Below are 12,897 nucleotides of genomic sequence, written 5' to 3'. Positions count from 1 at the left end.
TAAGTAGATAATAAAATAGTAATAAAAATAAAATATTATTTTATTAATTAAGGACTAAACAATGGTTATTAATGTATTAGTTTTGACCTGTGGGAAATATATTCAATTTGATTTTCTTATGCTCAAAAGAATTTTAGACAAATTGAAAAAATGTTTAAATAATTTAAAAGCATGAGCATTGTTTGTCAAGAATTTTATGTAAATAAAAGACTGATCTTTGGTCTTCAAGAGAGAGCTACCCAGAAAGAGCTACTTTGAGAGCAAACACAGCTCTTCTAGAATTTTTCTAGCAGGATTTCTAAATTTAGTTGAAATCTCCAAGAATTTTTTTCTAACAGCTTTTCTGATTTTGGTCAGAAAAACCCATGAGCTATCCAGAGAACTTTTAGAACTTTTTCTAGTACATGAGAGCTTTCTCTGGCAGAGACCTGTCTCTTCAAGAGAGCTATCACAAGTAGGGAGCAGTCTTGAGTAGAGATGCACCCAAAAGCCCCTTCTTCATGAGCCCCTCTCTAAGCCAAGGCTGGACCTTGGCAGGGAAAACACCTCCCAAAGTAGGAACATAAAGTAAATTATGTACATTATCATATAAACAAGCCTTATGCACAGCAACCATCAACACTGGTGGAGGTCCACATCCTGCTGGCTCTTTGGGAAATAGTTTCACACCATCCCTTCCAAGGTCACGCAGGGCTAGGCAGTTTGATTCTTTCTTTCTTTCTTTCTTTTTTTTTAAATATTTTTTATTAGGTATTTTCCTCATTTACATTTCCAATGCTATCCCAAAAGTCCCCCATACCCTCCCCCCACTCCCCTACCCACCCACTCCCACTTTTTGGCCCTGGTGTTCCCCTGTACTGGGGCATATAAAGTTTGCAAGTCCAATGGGCCTCTCTTTCCAGTGATGGCCAACTAGGCCATCTTTTGATACATATGCAGCTAGAATCAAGAGCTCTGGGGTACTGGTTAGTTCATAATGTTCCACCTATAGGGTTACAGATCCCTTTAGCTCCTTGGGTATTTTCTCTAGCTCCTCCATTGGGGGCTCTGTGATCCATCCAATAGCTGACTGTGAGCATCCACTTATGTGCTTGCTAGGCCCCAGCATAGTCTCACAGCTATATCTGGGGCAGTTTGATTCTTTCTTGAATCTTGAGCATTGTAGTTCTAGGGCTGGGAGAAATCCTATTGTTCACTTTGACTCAATTCTTATGCTACTGAAGACAAAGAAGAGGAAAGAATTTATACAGGAGCCAGTAAAGCTAGAGTTATTAGCCAGGTCTGCCTGTACTGTCCCACAGCTGCTCACCCAAGACAGCTATGGGGTGAAATAGAAGCAGCAACTAATGGGTCCATCAGTACCAGGTTATTAAACAGAATTATTTAACTTTTCATCCAAAATAGTCTTTGGCTTGAGGAGATCTCTAGTTTCGAGAAACACTTGAGTTATTCTACTACTGTTTTATCAGGGTTTCTTTAGTAATTTCCCAAGAAATGTTTTTGTTTCCACACTCCAAAAGACAATACTCAAATTTACGGGTCACAATGAAAGCAATGCTAAGAAGAAAGTTCATAGCACTAAGTGCTTCATAAAGAAATTAGAAAGTTCTCATATCAGCAATTTAAAACTACACCTGAATGGAAAAAAGAAGCAAACACATTGAAGAAGAGTAGAAGGCAAGGAATAATCAAAATCAGGGCTGAAATCTATCAATTAGAAACAAAGAAAACAATACAAAGAGTCAAGGAAACCAAGAGAAAATCAACAAGATAGACAAAGATAGATAGATTTCTCAAGATAGGTCTTTGAGAAAATCAACAAGATAGACAAACCCTTAGCCAAACTAACCAAAAGACAAGAGACAGTATCCAAATAAACAAACTCAGAAATGAAAAGGGAGATATAACAACAAACACTGAGGGAATTAAAAGAATCATTGGGTCTTACTTCAAAAGCCTGCACTCCACAAAATTGGAAAATCTTAACGAAATGGATGATTTTCTGGACAGAGAGCACTTAAAATCAAGATCATGTAAACTATTTAAACAGTCCTATAACCCCTGTGGAAATAGAATCTGATTTTAAAAGTCTCCCAAACAAACAAACAAACAAACAAACAAACACAACAAACAAACAGAAAAACAACTAAACAAAGCAAAACAAAACATCCAGGACCAGATAGTTTCAGTGCAGAATTCTACCAGACATTCAAAGAAGAGCTAATATCAATATTTCTCAAACCATTCCACAAAATAAAAACAGAAGGAATACTATCAAACTCATTCTATGAAGCCACAGTCACTCTGATATGTAAACCACACAAAGATTCAACAAAGAAATACAATTTCAGCCCAATTTCTCTTACGAACATTAATGCAGAAATACTCAATAAAATACTTGCAAAACCAAATCGAGGAATACATCAAAAACATAAACCACCACGATCAAGTCGGCTTCATCCCAGGGATGTAGGAATGCTTCAATATATGAAAATCCATCAATGTAATCTATCATATAAACAGTCTGAAAGACAAAAAGGAAATCACATGGTCACTTCATTAGATGCAGAAAAAGCTGTTGACAAAATCCAAAAGGTAACCTTAATTCAACACCTTTTAAAAATTAGCAGCTGTTTCTTTGAAACTTCCTTTTCCTCTTCCTCTTCCTCTTCCTCCTCCTTCTCCTCTTCCTCCTTCTCCTCCTCCTCTCCCTCCTCCTCTTCCTTCTTTCTCCTTTTAAAGTGCTATTATGATGATTTCCTGGGGAATCATGAATAAAATATCTATTAATCCCAGATAAGGCATCAATGAGGGACCAAAGGAATGGTTCTACCCATGTCTAGCTCAGTGAACCAATAAATTTATTTGGCTTGCTAAGAGAAGTATGAGTGAGAGGTTATTTACTGGCACACAAGTGACTCCAAAACAGTGGTGTCACCAAAATATCTTACCCCAGCACGGCGGTCCGCTTCCCCACAGCTGCACAGCTGTAGTACCTCCCTCACTAACATTTCATCCTTTATATGTTCTAGCAGCTGCTGAGAGTTGCATCCTGTTGGTGGGAGGACAGAAGGGAATGGGGATTGCAGATGAAGGTCTAATAATACTCCATAGTCCAGATCTTGAGGGTCTCTTGTGGGTAACCACAGATACTCTGATTAATGTGGTAATGGTCATTATGCTCAGAGGTCAGAGTCTCACAACAGAGGTTTTTCTTTTGAAAATGGTGCTCTCTTCTTGATCATCTTCTTCTGGACAGTAGTCAGTTTGCATTTGATGTCCTATGAACTCATTCCTTCACTAATATCATTTCCTCTCATGTCTTTACTGAAATGTAATACATGTAAATAAACTCCTTCCAATTCTAGGGAAAGGAATGCTTGTTCTTTAATAAAAATGCATTAGATCCAAATGATCCTTCCAACCACTTTCAACAAAAGGTAGACTAAAGACTCTAAACCAAATAATAATTATGATGCATAAGTGACATGTCATGTGTGTCAGAAACATAATTAAACTGCTTATTATTTACTGTCTTCATCATTACACTATAATGAGTAAAGCTTAATCACTTAGTTGCTTTAAACCACATTTAATTTATAATCTTCCATACACCAAACTTTACAGCTATGCTTGAATTACTATAAAATAGCTAAAATCTCATAGCAATAAAATTTTATATAGTCTGCATATAGGATTACAGAATTCAAAAGGTTTTTTTTTTGTTTGTTTGTTTTTTTTTTCAGCCAGAGCTATGGCTCAGCAGGTGAAGCTGTTTGCCTGAATTCATTCTCCATGGGTGAAAAGAGAACTGACTCCTGCAAGTTGTTTTCCGACTACCACATGTGCCAAACATGCATCCTTCCCTTCCTCTGCCACACAAACTAAATACATGTAGTAAGATATATAGATAACATATAGATAACATAAGACCATGACTCTTCTTCCTCTTTATTAAAAATAGATTTCTTACATAATATATTCTGATTATGGTATCTCCTCCTTCTACTCCTCCCAGTTCCTCCCCATCTCCCCTCCAATGTATATCCACTCCCTATCATTAGAAAACAAATAGGCTTCTAAGAGCTAATAATATATAATATAACTAATATATAATGTAATGTATCATACATAATATAATATGTTATATATAATATAAGATACAACAAAATTTAACACATTTGAATTGGAAAAAACAAACAAAAGGGAAAAGGCAAAAGAAGGCACAGAAACCCAAGACTTACTTGTCCTGCACACTAAAGAATCCCATAATGACCACTGAACTCAGAGCCATAATTATACATGCAGAGGATTTGGTGCAGACCCATGCAGACCCTGTGGATTCTGTCTCAGTCCATGGAAGTTCATATGAGCTTTTCTCATGTTGGCTTAGAGGGTTTTATTTTCTTGGTGTTCTCCATACTTCCTGGCTCTGACATTCTTTCTGCCTCCTTCTCCTCTTAGTTCTCTGAGTCCTGAGGGGAGGGATTTGATGGAAACATCCCATTTAGAACTGCATGTTCCAAGGTCGCTCACTCTCTGAATACTGTCTGGCTGTGAGTCTCTATGTTTGTTCCCATCTGTTACAGAAGGAAGCTTCTCTGATAATGGCTGAATAAGGGGCAGATCTATGAGTACAGCAGAATGCCATTAGAAGTTATTTTATTTCTATCTACCCTCAGCTTCTTAGCCTTCCATGCAGTGTTGGGTATGGGTTCCATTTTATGAAGTGGGCCTTAAGTCAAACCAGGCATTGGTTGGTTACTCCCATAAGCTTTGTGATACCATTGCCCTATCATATCTTATAAGTAGGATAGCATTGTAGATATAAGGTTTTGTGACTCAGGTGGTGTTAACATTTCTGTTTTGGTAGTCCACAGAGTACCCTACCATTCCAAAGACACGAGAACATAGGAATAAAGGTTCTATGTAGGCAGCAGTCCAACTTCTCCATGTTCAGTGAGTTGTATAGGTGTTGTCTTCAGCAATGTGTCAGTTTGTGGAGAGCAAACTATTGCTTGAGTTGTTTGGGGATTCCTATGGAACCTTTTTTTTTTTTTTGTGACAAGACCATTACTCTTATTGATCCTTTCTAACTGACATGTACTGGAGAATTATCTTCTAAGTGCTTAAAGCCAATTATTGCAAATCTTTGTGAAAAATAGAAATCAGTTTCACAGACATACAAACATTACAGGATGTTCCCATTGCTCTTGGTGACCAGGATTTTACAGTAAGAGATTTTTTGCTAAAGACATCATACATTTGAATCATAAACCAGGTAGAAAGAAATATGGTACTCATCTGAAAGCTTCTTCCCTACTGGCTAGCCTTCATAGTGCTAGAAGATGCTCTGTGTGCTATTAGAGGAGACACATAATTATAAATCTTACCCAGCTGTAAACCCTTAGAGCTGCAATAATAAATGACTTGGCAAGATAGGCCCACCAGTGCACTAGTGGCATGAATATTATTGGAACAACGAACTACTTTCTGATCGGATTTAAGACCCCTCCACAAGATGGAAGTCATCACTGTCACCATTATGAGGTACAACAACCTATAGCTAGATAGGTTATAGACTCTAGGGGAGAATCTGCCATTTCTACTATTCTGATAATAGAAATAGTATTAAACCAACCTCTGATGACTTAGTAAATCCACCATTTGGTGTATCACTCAGTCCTTATTAGAAAAGCTTCTTCTTGGCATACATGGTGATCAACAGAGAACTCCATAACTGACCAAAGGGCCATGATTAAGAGACCAAGAGTGTTCAGCTCTAAATGGGACATCAGTATGATACAACTCCCCACAAGACGCAAGAATCTTCATAGAAGAGGGGAGAGGAAGATTATAAGAGCCAGAGATGGTAGAAGCAAGGAAAGTATGTTTTCTATGTGCAACAGGGTGGATACATGTATGAACTCACAGTAGGTGTGACAGCATACACCAGACCTGTACAAACTCACACCAGACAATATCCCAGCAGAGGGGTGGAAATGAATTCCCACTCTTAGCTAAGGAGCTATTGGCAATTGCTAGCTGCTGGGAGAGGGAGGGTCAGTTTTCTTTAAGGGTGTGACTCCTTTTTAGGTAGATCACACCCCAGACATTAACCTCACATTCCCCAGAGGATTTGAGCAGTACAAAATAGGACTCTATGCTTTTAGAAGAAAAAGAAGAGCATGAAGTTGTGTGGGTAGGGAGGTGGGGATGCATCTTAGAGGAACTGAGGGAGGGAAGTAAATACTATCAAAACACATGAAATACGTGTATGGCATTTTCAAGCAATTAACAAATACTATTAAAAAGACATGTAAAAAAATTACCGTTATTGTTTCAGGCTTTGAGATGATGTCTTTGACTCACTTGGAGTTGATTTGAGAAATAAAGCTGTAGTTTCATTCTTCCTCATGTAGACATCCAGGTTTTCTGTCACCATTTCATTGACTGTGCTGCTTTTCCTCCAGCGTGTGTATTTTTCACCTTTCAGATTGCTGTGGTTACATGGACTTCCGTTTTCTTCCTCTAAAGTGAGCCTTCCAGCAATTCCAGGCATGCTCTCCAAACAGCAGAGATAGCACTGAGTCTGGGATGAATGACCATAACTCTTTATGAGACCATCTTCCCCAGAAGGATTTCTTGTTTAGGGACCAATTAATCCTTTCGCATCCTACGGTTGCCGTTCCGTGAGACAAACTTGTCAGAGTGCTAGCCAAGAAATTTCTACGCACAAAGAAATGTATCTGTGAGGCAAAACCTAGGGTATGAGAGGGCAGCCAAGTGAGGAAAAAGTATCCTTTCTATTATCTTTAGGAAAAACCAGGTTAGATATGCGGGCTGAAGTAGATGAACCTATGTGATGAGAGGGTGTTTGGGCTGAGAATTGCAAGAAGATAAAAGCCAGTTAGGGTAGAATGAAGCAAGGGAGAAGATGACAGGAACACAATGAAGCATATTCACTGTCCCTGCAGCAGTCCAGACAGGGAGAAAAACATCTCAAAAGACATTTGGGGTGCTCCTAAGAAAAACAGATTATCCCCTAAACAATTTTAAGATGAAGCACCAATACACAAAGAGAACAGACATTTAGGGTCTTACTCATGCAAAAACGCTGCTAAGTTACCAGTTACCTAAGAAAGGCTTTCCAAATGGAAGACTGAGAATTTACGGAAAAAAAAAAAGAATGTCAACATGCAGGAAAACTGGAGGCATCAGGAAAGCAAACCTTTAAAAGCAGAGAGATACACCTATTATTAGATAACACAATATACTTCTTATTTGAACCATCAATAAAATACTATAAAAGTGGTCCATTGATGAAAAAGAAAGTGCTTTTGAAAATTGAAAATGATTTCCCCAACCTGAAAACTTGAGTAGAGGCTTTGAAAAATAATGTTCAGGGAATCGTTAAGACAGAAAACCCAACTGACAAAATGGTGCACGATTTGAGATAAAGATTGTCATAATTGTGTCCCAGAAAGCCAACATCCAACAAATTATGACTTTCAGAAAGCTTGGAAAATGTGCAGAAGATGTTATTTTTACTATGTTAGCAATAGTATGACTCAGGGCTGAAGGACTGTGTTTTTTGATGGAAAGGGCCCATGAGAGCTGTGATCAGAGACTGGCACTCCAAGCAAGGCATATGTGCATCAAACTTTAGAATGCCATGGAGTCAAAGAAGATGTATATGTGTCACAGACAAAGCAGCACACATATGAAGTGGTTGGGAAGACTGGTTGGTGAGGATTAAGTTGTTCATGTTAGCAGCTGTGGTGATAATTCAGAAATCTACTTGTGATAAAAGATAACCATCGTACTACATCATCATGTACCACAATGTCAGCTTACAGCTGTTTTTATGGTTCTGCAGTCATAGAAAAGATATTTAAGGAAACATCTCATGTAAATTACTTTGAAATTAAAAAAAGAAAACCTCATTCATTATTGGTGAGAGCCACATCTTGGCCACATGAACTTTTTGAAGAAGGACAGAACATCTCTCTTTCTCTCTCTCTCTCTCTCTCTCTCTCTCTCTCTCTCTCTCTCTCTCTCTCTCTGTGTGTGTGTGTGTGGGGGGGCAGGGAACAACCGCAAGTGTCATCTTCAGGAACATAACCCACTTCCTTTGGGATCTCTCTTTAGTCAGTTAGACTAAACTATCTGGTCCAGGATGCCCAAGGATCCTCCTGACTGTGCCTCCCCAGTAGTGTAGTACAAGCCTGCTCTTGTAGATGGCAAATGAATTCTTGGAATAAAACAGAGGTCCTAGTGTCCTTGAGGTAAACACTTCATCTGCTGAGCTCAGGCAGAGGCATCTTTCAGTACTCCCTCCTCTGCATAGCATCCTTTAGTGACTTCCTATCCACAGAGGAAGTGGGACTTATATTGAAGCACTGGGTATAAAATCAAGTATAATTAACCAATAGTATGCAAAATAATAAATGGAAAAGTACATGCTAATATCTTTAGTTGAGTCTTGTTATCCATTTTTTAATGCTGTTAATTTTTCTAGGAGTGTCCCCAAATTACAGCGTTTCTTTAGCTCTGGGGAGGAAGAATAATAGATGGCAACTTATCCTAAAATCTTGTAAATGCTTCTGTTTAAGGAGGATTTAAAATTTTAATCTGATAGCTTTTGAAATCAATACAGTCCAAATTGGTAATAGCCTGCTATTACCAGTTCTTGGAATGTACTGAGACAGTTTCCAAATGTTACTTGATGTCAGAAAAGCATTGGCAAATGCAATATGTTATTTTATTTCCACCAGTTTTAATGACGTTATTAAGAAGTAATACCAAAGGGGTTAATAATGTTGTACTTTTTCTGTTATGCCTCTATTGTGGCGCGCGCACACACACACACACACACACACACACACACACACACACACACACACATTCATACAGTCTTTGTAGCTCTCAAGCAAAAAAAAAAAAAGAGTCAAGGAAAATTTCCTATTTATTCCATATTTCACTTTGACCCTTTCCTAAAAATTCTCACAGGATTTATTTTTCTAAAAGGTATTTTACAAAGACTATTTTGGATTTCATGAAAGAACATAATCCTAAGAAAAGCACAACGATATAAAGTTAGAAAGTAATACTTCTGTAGCTGCTTTCAAATAAAAATGCTCATGTAAGTTAGATTTATGAACCAAACCTTACACATTTTCTAGAGGCCATAATTTTACCTTTCAATACATCTCATCAAAAGAATAAGATGTGGGGAAGGATTTCAGGTTTCAGAGAGAAATAAATTAAAGGATGAAAATGTATTGAGCCAGATTAAATGGGCAAATAAAATTTGAAAACATTGCAGTTGTTAAAAATAGAGTTCCTTTTATTTTATAATGACAGAAATATTTTGTAGGCATGGGAGTGGCTGCAGGGCTTTGAGCTCAAAGGTAAGGCTTTGGAACAGTCACAATAAAGTGGAAGGAGGGAGATAGCTTTCTACTGTCCCAGACACAGAAATGCTGGGTGAGATATAGAACAGGAAGCATTAAGTTAGGGTTGTTGTCAAAGTTAAGAAAAGGAAACTTCATGCCCAGGCACCAGGAACTCAGAACATCTGAAGGATATCAAAGACTCAGGAGGTAAAACCAGAACTTATTCACAGGATTATTTCTCATGGGAGAAAAGAAAAATGCCCACAAAAGATCACTTTTCTGTCACAAGTATCAAGTTCTTGAGGAAACAACCACGACGAGAAGACTGAAAGAGATATAGTCAATCCCTGGTACGTACAAGGGTGAGCATGGGTTATATACAAATAAGCTGACTCATTTAAGCGTCTGGGGCATCCTCTCATTTTCATGTTCATGGGAATCCTGGAGCTAATGACCACAAGGCTACTGAGAAAAGACTTGACTGTGTGAGGTAAAATCAGAGATGACCAGGGGAGAATTATAAGCAGGATATGAGGAAAAATGAAACATTTACATTGATAGGACTAAGCAGAAGTGTAAATAAGGATGATAATGAGTGTGCCTTTATATTTAAACAAATAAATAATAATAACAACATACCTGGGAGTATAACTGGAAGAGATCCTGAAACACTGGTGCTATTAATAGGGATGAGGTAAGGGATAACTGAAGTAGGTCAGTATGTCATAAGCACACTCATGGAGGGGAAGAACTGAAACAAGATTGGGAGTTATCAATTGCGTGAAAGGGTGGGCTGTGGCATAGGTAGACACAGGAATGCTGTCAAGTGTTCAAAAATCATTGACATCACTACCCGGCAAGATAGGTAGAACTCAAAGCATCCTACTGAGAATGAAATCAAGTGGTAATATGCTTTTAGCATGCTACTATATATGGGAACTTGATAAACTCGTGACACAATATCTTCATGAAAATACAAGTAGTTAAACATGAACAAGGGAAACTATGGAGAAAATATGCTCGAACACTGCATAAATAATTTGCCTATGGGGAGAAATGGGGAAAATAAAATGAGTAATTTTCAGTAGGAGTTGGAATTGCATCTGAGATTTTTACTTATTTAAAAAGAATGCAAATTGACCTATTCTTATCTCCTTGTACAAAGCTCAAGTCCAAGTCGATCAAAGACCTCCACATAAAACCAGATACACTGAATCTAACAGAAGAGAAAGTGAAAAAGAGCCTCGAACACATGGGCACGTGGGAAAATTTCCTGAACAGAACACCAATGGCTTGTGCTCTAAGATCAAAAATTGACAGATGGGACCTCATAAAATTGCAAAGCTTCTGTAAGGCAAAGGACACTGTCAATAGGACAAAACAGCAACCCACAGCTTGGTAAAAGATTTTTACCAAGCCTACATTTGATAGAGGGCTAATATCCAATATATACAAAGAACTCAAGAAGTTAGACTCCAGAGAACCAAATAACCCTATTTAAAAATAGGGAACAGAACTAAACAGATAATTCTCAACTGAGAAAACTTGAAGGACTCAGAAATACCTAAAGACATGTTCAACATCCTTAGTCATCAGGGAAATGCAAATCAAAACAACCCTGAGATTCCACCTCACACCAGTCAGAATGGCTAAGATAAAAAAAACTCAGGTCACAGCAGATGCTGGTGAGGGTGTGGAGAAAGAGGAATACTCTTCCATTGCTGGTGGGATTACAATCTGGTACAACCACTCTGGAAATGAGTCTGGCAATTCCTCAGAAAACTGGACATCTACCTGAGGACCCAGCTATAGCACTCGTAGGCATATACCCAGAAGATGCTACAACATGTAATAGGGGCACATGCTCCACTATGTTCATAGCAGCCTTATTTATAATAGCTAGATGCTGGAAATAACCCAGATGTCCTTCAACAGAGGAATGGACACAGAAAATGTGGTACATTTACACATTGGAGTACTACTTAGCTATTTAAAAACAATGACTTCATGAAATTTGCAGGCAAATGGATGGAACTAAAAAATATCATCCTGAGTGAGGTAACACAGTCAGAAAATGACACACATGGTATGTACTCTTGATATTTGGATATTAGGAAAAAAATCCCAGAATACCCATGATACAACTTACAGACAATATGAAGGTCAAGAAGAAGGAAGGCCGTGGATACTTCAGTCCTACTTAGAAGGGGGAAGAAAATAATCACAGGAGGTAGAGGGTGGGCAGGACTTGAGAGGAGGGGGAGAGGGAAAAAAGAGGAGTCAGGATCAGGTGTGGGGAGATGTACAGAAGATCAGGAAATTGAACAGAGGCCTGTAGCAATGGGGAATGGGGATCTGGGGGTACCCAATGGAAAGTTCTAGACTCCAGGAAAGCAAGAGGCTCCCAGGACCCAACAGGGATAACAGCTACCTAACCAAGGGGAGAGAGAACCTGTAGAGACCACATCCAGAGGTTAGGCATGGTTCCCTGTTGAGGGATGGACTCCCACTCCCTTCTCAAGTTTTTAAACTTAGAATTGCTCCTGTCTAAAGGAAATATGGGGACAAAATGTGGAGCAGAGACTGAAGGAAAGGGCACCGGGAGACTGCCCCACCTGAGGATCCATCCCATATGCAGACACTACTGTTGATGCCAAGAAGTGCTTGCTGACAGGAGTCTGATGTAGATGTCTCCTGAGAGGCTCAGCCAGAGCCTTACTAATACAGATGTGGGTGCTTGCAGCCAACCATCAGACAGAGCAGGGGGACCCCAATGGAGGAGTTAGAGAAGGGGTTGAAGGAACTGAAGGAGTTTGCAACCCCATCAGGAGAACAACAATATCAACCAACCAGAGCTCCCAGGGTTTAAACCACCAACCAAGGAGTATACATGTAGGGACTTATGGCTCCAGCTTCATATGTAGCAGAAGATCGCCTTATCTGGCATCAAAGGGAGGTCCTTGGTCCTGTGAAGGCTTGATGCCCCCAAGTAGGGGAATGTGAGGGCAGCAAGGTAGGAGTGGGTGGGTGGGTGGGGAAACACCCTCATAGAAGCAAGGAGGAGGGAAGATGGGATAGGAAGGTTGAGGAGGGGAAACCAGGAAGGAGGATAACATTTGAAATGTAAATAAAATAACCAATAAAAAAAAGCAAATCAAATAACCAACCAACTTAAGACATTGATACTCCTAGAAGAGAGGTGTCAGTATTTGTTATGATAGACTAGACTTTTTCACACATGCAAAGTTCTTTTTAACCATTGAAAATATGGAGATAGATGAGAAATTACCAAACTGAGTAACTTGAACCTGAGATTTATTTAAGCTGTTATCGTGTCTGCTTCCCTGAAGGGAAGTGCCTCTATCTTCCATGGGAGATTCATGGAAGCACTGTGGGCTTATCATTTGCAGAAATGAAGCTTCTGGGGGCTTACCCCAGCCTACCTAGGTCAGAAAACAAAATGAAACAAAACAACCTCCCCCAAAAACACCCCGAAACC

At 39.0% G+C, this 12,897-nt stretch overlaps 1 non-coding gene across 1 annotated transcript; it reads left to right on the top strand.

Annotated features, from left to right (window-relative positions):
* The first annotated feature begins 258 nt into the window (after positions 1 to 258).
* Gm26087 lies at positions 259 to 320 on the top strand. Its single transcript, XR_003955468.1, has one exon. It is a non-coding gene; the product is annotated as a U7 small nuclear RNA (small nuclear RNA).
* Positions 321 to 12,897: the final 12,577 nt, after the last annotated feature.

The sequence above is a fragment of the Mus musculus genome, chromosome 4 (genome assembly GCF_000001635.26).
Source record: "Mus musculus strain C57BL/6J chromosome 4, GRCm38.p6 C57BL/6J".
Lineage (NCBI taxonomy): Eukaryota > Metazoa > Chordata > Mammalia > Rodentia > Muridae > Mus > Mus musculus.
The sequence above is the reverse complement of the archived record's forward strand: the minus strand, read 5'-3'. Positions and strand labels throughout refer to the sequence as shown.